General features: G+C 36.0%; 1 protein-coding gene and 1 pseudogene across 11 annotated transcripts in view; both read right to left on the reverse strand.

Moving 5' to 3' along the window:
- The window catches only part of nvd (neverland), a 2,324,292-nt gene that overhangs the window by 949,280 nt on the left and 1,363,303 nt on the right, over nucleotides 1-11,709 (reverse strand). The window lies entirely within an intron of this gene.
- LOC137238795 (dnaJ homolog subfamily C member 13 pseudogene) lies at nucleotides 8,691-11,388 on the reverse strand (annotated as a pseudogene).

Raw genomic sequence — 11,709 nt, forward strand, 5'->3', positions numbered from 1 at the left:
CGGCTACATAGTTTTCTTTACCTGCGATATACTCCACCTCGAAATCATATTCTTCCAGATCTAATCTGATTCGAGTTAACTTTGATGAAGGATTTTTCATCGAAAATAAAAATGTTAATGGTCTGTGGTCTGTTTTGAACAAAAATTTTCTACCGTAAATGTATGGTCTAATATATGTTATGGCACAATGAATGGCCGCGAATTCTTTCTCAATTGTTGCTTTATTAATTTCTCCTTTAGTAAATGATCTTGATGCATAGGCAATTGGCAATTGTTTTCCTTCATGCTGTTGGCTTAACACTGCTCCGCAAGCATATCCACTTGCGTCAGTTGTTACACAAAATTGTTTATTGAAATCGGGATATTGTAGGATATTAGGGCTTATTAACGCAGCTCTCAAATAGTCAAAATATTTTTTACAATCCTCTGTGCAGTCGAAAACTACATTTTTCTTGCAAAGTCTTGTTATTATTCTAGAATATTCTGCAAAATTTGGGATAAATCTTCTGTAATAATTGCAAACTGCGACGAATCTCTTCCGCCTCATCCGCGTTTTTAGGTGTTGGGTAATTTTTAAATGTTTCGAATTTACTGGGATCTGGCAAAATTCCTTTGCTTGTGCATTTATGACCAAGGTAAGTTACTTCTTGGTTAAAAAATAAACATTTATCAGGATGTAATTTTAAATTATATTTTCTACAAGTTGCAAAAACATCTCGTAAATTTTTAATCATATGATTTTGGGAGCATCCTAATACGACTAAATCGCCCATGTATAGGAATGCTTGTGAAGGTTTTAAGCCTGCAAAAGCTAATGTCATCATTCTTTGGAATGAGTTCGGTGCTACTTTAAGGCCATACGGTAGTCTTTTAAAGCGATAAGCACCATTACCTGCTGTAAAGGATGTGAGTTCAATCTGGTGAAATTCCGACATTAAACCTAAGCATACAAAATATTTAGCTCTTCCTAACTTATCTAGTATGTCATCAATTCTTGGTAATGGGAATTTATCTGCGGTTAATTTTTTATTTACTTGTCTGTAATCTACAACCATTCTCCATCTTCTTTCTTGGTCATTCGCGAGTGATTTTTGCGATACTAATAAAATTGGACTATTGAATTCTGAAATTGAATGTTCTATTATGTCATCTTTAGCATACAAAATATTTAGCTCTTCTTAACTGATCTAGTATGTCATCTTAAGCATACAAAATATTTAGCTCTTCCTAACTGATCTAGTATGTCATCAATTCTTGGGAATGGGAATTTATCTGCGGTAAATTTTTTATTTACTTGTCTGTAATCGACAACCATTCCCCATCTTCTTTCTTGGTTATTCGCGAGTGATTTTTTCTGTACTAATAAAATTTGACTATTGAATTCTGAAATTGAATGATCTATTATGTCATCTTTAACTAATTTGTTTACTTGTTTATTAATTTCACTCTTATGAGCTTCTGGTATTCTATAATTTTTTACGTAGACTGGGTTATTGTCTTTCATATGAAGTTTTTGTTTGCAAAAATTATTAGTGGTAATTGGTTCTGTTTCCAATGAAAAAATGTCAATGAATTCCGCACATAATGCATTAAGTGCTTTATTTGCAAATTTTGGAAAATGTTTATTTAATCTTTCTAATTTTTCCTTATTGTTGGCCTCATTTTCGAGTTTTTTATTTTTAACTATTGCATAATCATTCAAAGTTTCTGTACGAATATTAAAATCTTGAAATGTTGCATTTTTTTCTGTTGTATTTATAATTCTAAAAAATGTTTGTTGTGAATTTGCTAGTGTGTTTGCAAAAAAAATACCTTCAGACAATTTTTGTTGTGGTATTAGTAAATCTGAATTGTTATTTTCTATGTGAATTTGTCGAACTACTTCTGATCGTGCGGGAATTTAAATACTATTAATTGCTGGTTTATTAGTCATCTGAATTATTATGTTTTCTGGGTAGTCATATGGTCTTAGTATTAGAGTGTCACCTTCTGTTTGATAATCTAAAATGCAATTATATTTTTTATTGAAATCTAATCCCAATATTCCATCGCATGGGATTGGGAAATTATCTTCTACTACGTGAAATTTGTGTCTTATTAGTAGGTAATCATCTTTTAAGTCCGCTTTAACCGTGCCAATAGTGCTTGTTATCCCTTGACCAATTCCTTTTACACCTGTTTTTTGAGAATTATTTATCGTGACATTACTGTCAATTTGACCCTTTTTTATTATTGAAATATCCGCTCCTGTATCGATTAGGAGGGTTGATATGGAATCATTCATAGTTGTTCTGGAAGATATGTAGCTATTAAGGTTAAATTGAAAATATATAATTTTTTATTTATTGAGGTGGAGTTTGTTGGTTTTCCTGTTGTGTAACATTTCGGACATTTGTGGTGTTATTGCGGGTATTTCCTCGCGATCCGAAATGTCTTCCAGATCTTTGGTTATTTTGTCTGTTATTATTATTATTGTTATTATTGTTATAGGTATTAAAAGAACGTCTATAATTTCCTCTATAATTATTGTTTTGGTAACTCCTGCGGAAATTACCTCGGAAATTGGAATTTTGATGGCGAATATGTAAAATTGAATTTGTATTTCCAGTTACTTCTGTGCAACTGTTAGTAAATTTTGATATAGCTTCGTTCATTGTTGTGAACGCTCAAGCTTGCATAATTGTTTTAACTTTATCGCTGGAGCAGTTTTTACACATAGCTTTCACAGCTAATTGTGTAGCATACTTGGTTGCTAACTCTGGTGTTAGTTATTAGAATTTTATTAGGCTTTGCTGGTCTAGTGTAGTTAATCCAAGTAAAAACTCGTACTTTTTCTCCAATATCACCCTACGTTTCGCCAAGCTACTTGGCATCCTCAGGGGTATAATCTTTATTTTAAACAAAAATAACAAAAAACCAAACAAAAACAAACAGAAAATCAATTTTTGAAAACACATAAATCACTATAAAAACATTGGTGACAAACTTACATAAAAAGTATTAAATTAACGTGTAAACATCACACAACATAAAACAACAAACACTTAAAACTAAAATCATCCATCAGTACCATGGTCATTGGGTACTTTTGTCATACTAAAATGTCATAAACAAGCCAAATAGCTAGCGGCAATAAACTTGGTGTCTTCCTTTCTGTTCATCGTTCTCTCCCTTCTTTGTAATATGTGTAAGCTGTCCAACGTGTATCTCGTCTTTTCTCTCTTCTCCACGTCTATTATTGTTGCATTTTTTAGATCAGGTGTATGTCCGTGTGTTAGTGCGTGTAGAGCAAGTGCAGTGCTGTTCTTCTTCTTTCTTATATCGGCGTCGTGCTCTGCCAGTCGGGTTCCTAGTGCCCGTTTCGTTGTTCCAACGTAGATTTTGTTGCAGTTATCGTTGTCTCCACCTTTGCATGGAATTTGGTAAACCACGTTGTTTTGTTGGTGTGGTTCTATACGGCTTTTTGTACGTGTAAAAATGGTAGAGAGTGCGCAGTTCGATTTGTATGCGAGAGATATGTTCGGTGTTTGTTTTTTCATGTCTTGATTGAAGTTTTCCGTAAGCTTCGGAATGTATGTGACACTGTGGTATTGCTTTGTCTCCCTTGTGTTGATGTTATTTCTTGCGCTCTGTTTACTTCTAATAATTTGTGTTGTATTAGGGATGTAATTAAGTGGCTCGGGTAATTATTGTTTATTAGTATGCTGTATATTTTTGTTTTATTTTTTCCCCAGAACTGTTTGTGGCTTAACGTAAATATTTTGTGTATGAGGCTTTTTGCTGTATTTACTTTGTATTTTGTGGGCTGCGAGGATAGAAAGTTTATTATTCTGCCGGAGGATATGGATTTAGAATACCAGTCCAGCACTATTTCGTTGTTTTTCCTGTGAATAAGGACATCCAAAAACGGGATCATCAAATTCTCTTCTTTCTGCATCGTAAATTTCAGTTTGTTGTGGTATCTGTTCAATATGTTTAGAATTATGTCTAAGTCGTTTCGTTTGACGATCGCAAAAACATCGTCCACGTACTTTACTATAAACTTCAGTTGTATGTTGTGGGTTTGCTTCAGTTCGGAGAGGGTGTTGTCCAGCAAATCGTTCATTATAATGTCTAATATGGTCGGGGAGAGTGGGTTTCCCATTGGCATTCCGAAACTTTGTGTGAAAATTTGGTCATCGTACATGAAGTAGTTGTTGTCGTTCAGGCAGAAGTTTAAAATTTTAAGGAACTTGTTTTTTGGTATCATTGAGTGTATTGGTGTTAGTCCGTCAGATATGTATGCTCCTTCCAACGATGTGAGCTTTTCAATTTCAGCAGTGTATTCATTTGCAGTTTTACCGCACTGTTGGATATTCAGGAGTTTTGCTGCCAAAACTTCAACTGATTCACCCTTAATTTTTGTTTTATTGCCTCAATTGAGCTTTCAGTGCTTATTAGGTTTCTGGCTGTTCCTTTCAGCTTGGTTTTTCTCATCGAACCGCTACAGCTTCATGGGTATCCTTAATTTGTTCTAAGACATCTAAAGCATCCAAAAAGCTATTCAAGTTTTCAGCTTTACCATCGAATTCTGGCAAAACTGATGAAGCAGTTTTTAAAAATTCGACTATTGTTTGTGACATTTTGTTGCTTTCAGTTTGTGAGGTTTTATTAAAAATTTCAATTTTTGGGGGTTCACCTAGATTTGGTTGAGTTTCAGGTAATAAGATAGCGAAATCAATTTCTATCTCTCCTTCAAATGACGTTGGGACTAATGTTTCAATGTTATATCTGCCTAATGAGGAAAATAATTTATCTCTAACACCGGAAAAAATTTGTTGTGCTTCTTGTATAGCTTTGCCTATATTATTCACTGACTGTAATATTGTCGTGAGGAGTTTTAAAATGGTTATTCTTTGTATGCTTATATTTTTATTAATACATTTATAAGCTTTTTCTGCTAAAATTTTTCTTCCACAAGTGTGTTGAGAATAGTTTCCCATTTGCCCATTGAGGTAAAAAATATATTTTTTTGGGTTTAGACTTTGTCTAGACCATCTGCTCGGCTCATGTAATTTTTCTTTAAAAATTTATTATGAGTTGAGTATAATTTTAGAAATAAGTTGACGCAAGTGCAGACCGTCAAAATTATCAACAAGATTTTGATAAAATCTAATGCCTCACTATGGTCAATTACTTGAAAGGAATTAATTACGTTTGTATTGGGTTCTTCTACTTTGGATTCCTTGCCTCCCATTTTGAAATAATAATTGTTAAAGAAATTGAAAAAAAATTCTTTATTTTATTAGCAAAAATCTACTTTTTGCCCGTAAACTGGCAGCCGTTTGGTTGCCAAATGCTTTTAAAATAAACTACCTTGTTCAAGGGAGCAGGAGACCTTGGGCTCGTCCAACGAAATAAATGAAAGGATCGAAAATTGAGAATTAGATTCACGTTATAAAAATATTTTATTTAATTAATTAAATATAAAAATTATTTGATTAATTACAATATGATAATGTAATGTGTTTGCCTATATATATATATATATATATATATATGTATTTATGTGTATATTAATATATATATAACTTTATTTCAACCTACAGAAATCGTGGTGGCTGGAGACTGCTGTTCTTTGGATGATCGCAAAAGAAGTGAAAGTTGTCTTTTGCATAAAATCTTCTAACTCGCGAAACGATAAAATCGAACGATTACACAAGTATACACGGTTTTGGATCTAGGCAACTAAAAGTCGTTTTTAAGACAATTTATGACGCTGAATCCGATTTTTCATTCCGTTTTTTAAGATTGATTCTAGTTTTTAATACAGTCAATAAATTCATTTTTAAAGATTTTCGTCAAACAATATTCATTTTGTTAACTTAAAAGTAACAAATCAGAAATGAAGATTGGTGGAACTTTGCCGCTTGTATTGTTTAGTATCTGTTTCGCGTATTAGAGTCCAACAGTAGTCGCTCATCAAGCCTTCATCCCAAAATCCTTGGTATCGTCTTTCAATGTTGGCTAGATCTTGGTGAAGCCGCTCTACTTGTTCGTCGTATCATCAAAGTTTTCGGGGAAAAAATCGAGATGGGAATGCTGGAAATGCATCTTTAGAGACATTCTAGCTCCAATCTTTCGACAATTTTCCAACATATCGCCAATAATTTCCTTAAAATTAGGAGATTTGTGATTACCAAGAAAGTGGTGAACGATATTTTGAAAAGATGCCCATGGGGCTGCTTCATCGGGCGTTAAACATTTTGTAAATTGTTTATCAGCCATTAATTTTCTAGTATCAGGTCCGGCAAATATTCCTTCTTTGATTTTTGCATATGAAAATTTAGGAAACAACTTGACTAAGTACTGAAAAGCCGGTCCTTCACGGTTTAATGCTTTGACGAAGTTCTTTATAAGTCCTAGTTTAATGTGAAGAGGTAACAGGAAAATATCTTGTGGATTTAGAAATGGTTCAGCGGAGACGTTGTGCTGTCCAGGCTCATATTGAGTACCACTTTGCCATTCCTTTCTCACATAATGATGTTCAGCTACGCGGCTATCCCACAAGCATAAAACACAAAAATTTGAATCAAATTTGCAACACTGTCTCTGCATTTTTATTTGCTCTAATCACTTATGTTATTTTACAGTTACAGTTGAAATGACTTAAGCAGTGCCACTATTTAAAAGCTGCTATAACAGCACAATTGTGCTATCATGCGAGAAATCGGAAACTAGACTCAATCTTAAAAAACTGAATGCAGATTCGAATTCAGCATATCAAATCTAGTTAAGAATCGTTTTTATCTGCTCAGATCCAAAAGTTGACCTGAATTTGTAAACTTGTGTTATTGTAGTTAACTGTTTGACAAAGGTAGTCAAACAGTTGCTGTTAACATAAGGTTAACAGAATGCCTACTAAGGCTGGCGAAAACATTCATGTTCCTAGAGCTGCCGCAAATATTTTTGTTTTGGCCCGTAGCCATAAACATGCCGGCCCCTTGCGTTAAGTAATTTCCTAGCAGGACAACAGCCAGCCACAAAGATCCAAGTTTACGAGTTTTCCAGTGGTATACTGTTGGAAAGAAATTCAAAAAAGAAAGAAAATGTATGGACGTGTATTAAAGATTTCAGATGCACTTGTTTATTACGAAATTCAATTGGTTAGCGTATAAAATGTATAAAATTTGATGTAGTATAAGTTCAACACTTAATATATGTATATAAATTCAAAAGTTGAACGTTTGAAAAATGAAATAAAAAAAAAATGTCGACGTATATGTTTTTAGCAGGCCCCAGATAGCACGAACCCAAAGACGGTGTCTTGGGCTAGTAGCGGACCAAGAGTGCCTGCTGGGATTGTGCCCCTGTATATTTTAGAGAACACGTCTGCTCCTAGTACTAGGCGTACCGGGGCAGTACTATGAAACCGCGCGTCGGCAAGCTTTAGGTTGGAGTACGCTCTGACGATTGCGCTATCAACCACGTTAGCCGGTGAGTGCTTGGAAAAGTTCCACAGAACTATAGCATGCGTTGTTACCGTACTCGCATGCCCGTAGTTGCCTCGTAATTTGATAAAGCAACCTTCTTGCTTATTTGTCGCCGTCGTAGATAGGCTTAAATCTTTTACAAAGCCGTCCGCGATAATTGAGGTACTGGCGCTTGGATCAATTAGCGCACGAACTAAATGTAATCGCCCTCCGGATTCGACCTTGACGACTGCAGTCGGTGTAATCGCGGTGGTATACTGTACGCTCATTAACGTAGCAGGTTCCTGAACACCAATCGAAAATTATTGCGAACCAAAGGCTGGAAAGCGTAGGGTTCCACTCTCCTCCGGGGTTTGTTTTGCTTTTGGTGATGTGTTTGGGCATTGATGCAACATCGGTCTAAATCGTCGGCCGGTCATATCGCTGCTTCGTGCGGTTGGGAGTGCATCTGACTCCCTTTCTCGTTGGTGTCTCTGCGGGAAGCACCAGTTCCCGCTTGCGAGATAGATATTTCACCTTCCTCCTACTCTGCAGGCGCATTATTTTCAGCTTCGACCACTGATGCTTCTAAAGAAATGATGTCGTCATCGTCGTCGTCTTCGTGGCGTGAATACCCTGATGGTTTGTGCGTTGTTCTTCGCGGGTCGGCAGAGGTGTCGATATGGAAAAGAGTGTTGTGGTCGTCGTTGCATCGACGACATCTTCCCTCATTTGAGCAACTCTCTGTTCTATGAGTGCCTGCCAGGCAATTTGTGCAATAGCTGTGTATGAGCACCGCCCGTAAACGACTTTCCGGGTTTTTGACCCGAAAGATTTGACAAAGACTAATCGGATGATATCGGCCGCAGAATTTGCACTTTTACTGTCCTCCGAACTCAATGCGTTTGCGCATAGCAGAATAACGGGTCATATTGTGCTGTAATGACATTTTTCCCCGATGAGATAACAATGGTATAATGGAAAATGTCATGTATATATGCTGGCGAGCAATAATTCTACCGTTTACCTCGATTAGAAACTGAGGTGGATTGAGCTTAAATAATAGCGGCTGCGACTTGTGGCTAAAGTGATTATTCTGGGTGGCAAGTATGTATTTTTACCCAGAAACCAAAATTTTGTAGCGTATTAGACTCGAGCATATACATATTTATGTTGCTTTATTGAATATGCGATCCAAAAAGAAAAGTAGAGGATTTCGTACGACCATTCTGCAAATAAGTTAATTAAATCTTCAGCATTAACACTTGACATATTTTCTATTTCTATTGGAATGTTGTATCGCAAGTTTTAAATTATCCCGAAAATTCAACTTATCATCCTCCACGTCAGTCTTTGGGACACTCTCCTCACTCTCCAGGAACATAAGCAAACCAGCAGGAAATATGCGTTTAAAAAGTTCTATTGCTTCCTCATTTTCTGTTATCCACAAACCAATTAGGTGACGCGATAACTGACGGTGGGCAGCCAATGTTGGATCATTAGATGGTGTATATAATGCAACAAGTAAATGACGGCACAAAGCCGCCTCATCTAAGGTCAGTGATTGCATTTGTTGTGCCACTTGCAGTTCACCCTCCTCGATGATGGCGCGCAAAACTAGGCCAGCTCCTTTGACAATTGCCAATGAAGGATGTTGGAATAATTTATACAAATAACGACCACGATCGGCAACTAGTTCTAAAAGAATATCAAATTGCTTGCCATCTGTAGTTTCGCTGTAAGGCACACATAAAGCGAAGGTGAGAAAATCTAACATGGCGGAAAGCACTAATGCCCCGCTGCCGTGACTCACATGCGTTGTCCACATGTTAAGTAGCGTTTCTAAAAACGACTTCGATGATAATATTGATGATTTATTCAATTGTTCTTGCTTTAGATCATGATCAGCATTCACTGAATGCAATAGTGAGTTTATCATATCGATTGCAGAATATGTAACTGCCAAACCTTTACGGCGTAGAGCTGCTACAATTTTAGTGCCAATAAGTTCGCGGAAGCCTGATAAATTTGTAAATGCGCCATATCCAACTTTACTCGCAAGTAAACGTGTAAGTGCATGAAAAATTGCTTCAATTTCAAGATTATTCAATTGTGCTGTTGGATTGTCGAGCTCTTTTTGTGCCAATGCTTGTAATGCGCTTAAAATAAGTTTCTCTTTATTCTCAGCAAAGAGACTATCTTGCGTGACACTATAATTGAGACCACTGTGCGGTATATTAGCATTAAAGCGCTCAAGTATTTCATAACGTTTTGTTGGAGTTTGTACATTATTAATAATCATACGCATCAAGTTCGCTTCAGTCTCCTCATCGACAGAGCAACTAAATGGTACATAACGTTTACCACGCGGCGTATTATTAATGCGCACATGTACATCCTTGTTACCGCTTGAACGTACTGCATCTAAGAGGGTAGCTAATAATGACTCTCGATCATTTGTTAAATACTGACACAATATGCCATTCTTATATTCGATACAAAAACGTTGTAAATTATCTTTATCACGAACCAAAGCAAATACGTCTGATAATAAACGTAACGTACACACTCTATATGTCTGCGGATCACGTTCTAATAGTGTTGCTTCCGTTAGACAAAGTATTCGTTTTACTGGATCTGGATGACGTGGTGTAATTTTTTGCACAGTGAATTCGGTCATTGACGTTTGGTACTGATCGTCGCTATATTCACCAAATCGTTGACGTTCGAATTGCTCAAGTGTTATTTGCTTTTGAGTATCTTCGTTTCAATACCAAGGAACTGTACTGATCTCTGTGCAATATTTTGTACGATTTCATAATGATTTAATGCTCGGAACAGGTGTAAACGACTAAAGCCACCATGAGCCATAACAATGCCACCTTCATAGTCGGAAATGCCTACTATTATGCCTTCTATGTCTTTGTGCATATAACTTGTAAGCACTTCGTTTGTTGTTGGATCCAATTGATCTAAGGAGCACGGTGTAACTTCAAGCATTGTGGGTAAGCTGATGCCGGACCAATGGTATTTATAAGCAGGGAAACGTTGTGAATTTTTAGGCTTATCAGCAAACTCTTTATAATATTTTAATATCGAACAAAGTATGTCATTGCGATATTTGGATGAAAAGCGCATATAATCGACGCGTTTCTCCTCTTTTATTGATAACAATAACTCATTGGGTATATTTGAAGTTTTATTGGGTGCCGCCGAAACAATATCTGAATATGTCCAACGATTTGTTAAATCAAACTTATCTGGATTATATGTGGATATTCCGACCGTGCCAATAGCTAATATACGCTTATATTTTCCCTTCCAAGAGTGCTTTGTCACCAAAAAGCATTCCAGATCTACATTATCCTTTGGCGGCCACCATTTTGAAATGCTAACGTTTTATACAAAACAAGTGCACAATGTTGAGAGACAAAACGTTTGTATTTTGTCAATGTGTACCCAGCGTTTTTTAATTGCTTCCTAGGGTGCCTTTTGATATCAAATTGATACTTAACTGATGATTTTTTCGTTAAGTTAATACATTTTCAAATTTGTTAAACGTAGCATAAATATTTAAAGTAACTATTTATATATGTTTTCTCGCGAAAACATAAAAATTAATGTACATTTGATTGGATTTCTTCTCTTCACAGAAAATCCTTAGTCACAAACAGATTTTTCACAATTGACATTTGGAGCGATTTTTGTTAATCTGAAGCATTTAGTATCCTCCCCTTTAATTTTCATTAAATTTGCCTTTATACGGTAAATTTTACAACGTTTTCAGACATTTCATATCGATTCCGGGATCTTGCATTCAATGGGCGGATACAGGGGGGGGGGGGGGCGGCGATGGGGCGATCGCCCGCCCCCTCCTCCCCCAGACCTACCTGAATAAATATTGGGCGTGCTTAATTTACCAGAAATTGAAATGCATTTTTTAGATTTCCGTAAAATTGAGATTGAATGAAATATTTCTTATCTTCTTTTGTCTGCTTGTCTAGCGAAAAAATGTAAATAATAAATAAGTGAGTTTTGCTTTTTCCGCTTGTTGCCGCAGATATGCCATGGTTTGTGAATAAAATAGTTAAAACATGGTGACCTTGCAAAACATAAAAAAATTCTTCATATCACCAACCAACTTCATTTTCTTTTATAAAAGTTCCGGAACACACACTAATATGTCGTTTCATTTATGCAATATGAGAGCCACTGATGACCTGATACGAAACTTTTATTCTCTCTCAATTCGTTTCCA

The sequence above is a fragment of the Eurosta solidaginis genome, chromosome 1 (genome assembly GCF_040869045.1).
Source record: "Eurosta solidaginis isolate ZX-2024a chromosome 1, ASM4086904v1, whole genome shotgun sequence".
In the NCBI taxonomy this organism is placed as follows: Eukaryota; Metazoa; Arthropoda; class Insecta; order Diptera; family Tephritidae; genus Eurosta; species Eurosta solidaginis.